Source organism: Lipophrys pholis (assembly GCF_963383615.2).
Source record: "Lipophrys pholis genome assembly, chromosome: 20".
Taxonomy (NCBI): domain Eukaryota; kingdom Metazoa; phylum Chordata; class Actinopteri; order Blenniiformes; family Blenniidae; genus Lipophrys; species Lipophrys pholis.
This window is the reverse complement of record NC_137648.1, coordinates 7,433,106-7,435,392: the sequence shown is the minus strand read 5'-3', so window position 1 is coordinate 7,435,392 and position 2,287 is coordinate 7,433,106.

The window sequence follows — 2,287 nt, the reverse complement described above, 5'->3', positions numbered from 1 at the left end:
ACTCAAAAATAGCCGTGCAGACATTTAACCTCTTAGGCATGTAAGAGACGCATTTAATCGCTGAGTCTGTGATTAGGAGAAAGCTGACAGACATTATCAGCGGGAATATTTGAAGACAACTGTCCATCAGATCAGCAAATTCCAACATCTTTTGCTTTTAATTATAACTTTATAAACCAAATTTCGAAAGTTGATTCTCTCAATAAATGTAAGTAAAACTTATGTACATCTACACTTCACTAAATATGCTCTAAATATTCTTTGTGTCAAAAACTTTAAGAATTCATCCACTTAGTAGTGTTACATTCACTAATATCTTCCCCAGGATTGAGAATGTTTATTGCATCCACTATAAATAAGAGAATAGTTATCATAGATGTGTTTTTTAAAAAAATGTAGATCGATAGTGATCATGATACAAATTAAAAATAAAATCTAACATTGCAAATTGTTGCAGCTGTGATGTGCTGTAGTGCTCCGTAAAGCAGCCATTGATTGCACATATGTATTGATTGTAAATAGGAGGGAGGGACACATGGAATGGAATGATCTTATACTGAACTGGATGTGTTGGGTTACACGGTCACAATTTGATTGTGCACATGTGCCACAAAAACATACAATCTCTGCTTAATATTAAAGGTATCGTTCAAACGTATAGGTTTTCTTCTATTGATTATTAGATAAACCACCAAACTTTGCCCGGGAAGAGCAGCGACCTAAGAGTCCCTCATACATGTGACCGGATCCAGACCCGGATCCAAATCCCCCAGTCCAGAAAGCAGCATGCGTATATGAAAGGCTGTATATGTTGGCCAGTGTGCGGGCCGTCTCAAGGGCTGGGAGATTATGTCGACAAAAGGTGCACCTGGTGCTTTAGATTGAGTTTCTCTCCTCCCCTTCCTCCCTTTATCCCGCTTCCATCCCCCTCTCCTCCTCTCCTCTGGCCACTTCCAACATTACCCTGGGACTTTTAAAAGATTAGACCACAGCTTTTATAATTGCGCCACTAATGCGTGTTAACAGTTTAGAATGAGGGCGACTAATCGAGAATACCACTCTTTAATAATAATTAAAAAAAAACCTCTTGGCTATGGGAATACACTTTCTAGTCATTTCAGACACTTATATAATCACGTATAGTGTGTCAGAGCAGATTATTGAGCCATGTGTCGATGTAACTCAGATCTAATGGGCGCCCGTGCAGCCACTGATAAACAAGATATGCCTGTATTCAGTTACGTGTTGCTGAAGTGAGTAAAAAAACCTGTTACGTGCTGATTAATATTCAGTCTGCTGTGACATGAACATCTTTTGTCACGCTGTCATTTATTGTTGAGACAGCTTATGTTCGGAAGAATAATATTAGTTACAATAATCAGTTATCATAAATAGTATTATTTGCAAAAAATGTAGCTGCAATACAAGATCAGGAATGAACACTTCTGATTATGGGCGAAACTATTTATGCTTCAGATGGAGTTAGTACGAACTACCTGAGGGTCGAGTCCCCTCCTGTGGGTCACCAGACCGATCTGAGCGGTCATGGGATGATTAATGGGAGAGGAACAAATGTAAAAACAAAGTTCTCCAGTGAGGAAAAGGGTTCCCTTTCAGACAACTGCATCTTTTTTTTTACAAATCTTTGCACATGTGTAAAATATTTACTGTCAAAACAGAACTGGAATAGAAGGTTAGGTTAGTGGAAATGCTAATAACACAAAGACAAGGAGACACAACTGAACACTGATAATGAACCTCAATTAAGAAATTTCAAATTTAGTCAGTGTTGTTATAGATTTTCTTCATGTAAAAATGAAAAAAAAAAAAAAAAAGAGGAATCAGATACAAGGTAAGGAAGTGAAAGTACTATTTTTCTGTGAAATACAAGAGCTGCATAAATATGACAAATACCAGAAGTTTAAACATAGTTACACAAACACACTCTGGTTTGTCCAGTTTCTACGTTTATATTATTCACTGCAATACAGAAGTACATCCACAAGTTGTCACTATCCTGAAATTTCACTTCAGGTAACACTGGAGTCCATGTGTTCTATAAATGGACCATATCCCCATATTGGTAGCAGTAAAAATGTTTACTACTGAAGTTCAATAAACCCCATGAGCAAGGCACTGTTATCATTATTTTTCATTTCTTAGATTACACTGTTATTGTAGTAGTGAGTTTATGAGAAAACTGACACTAGATTGTGTTTTAAATGAACCTGCATTCACAAATGTTTTTAATCTCATGTTGAGAAACTTTTACCGTCTAATATCTCTT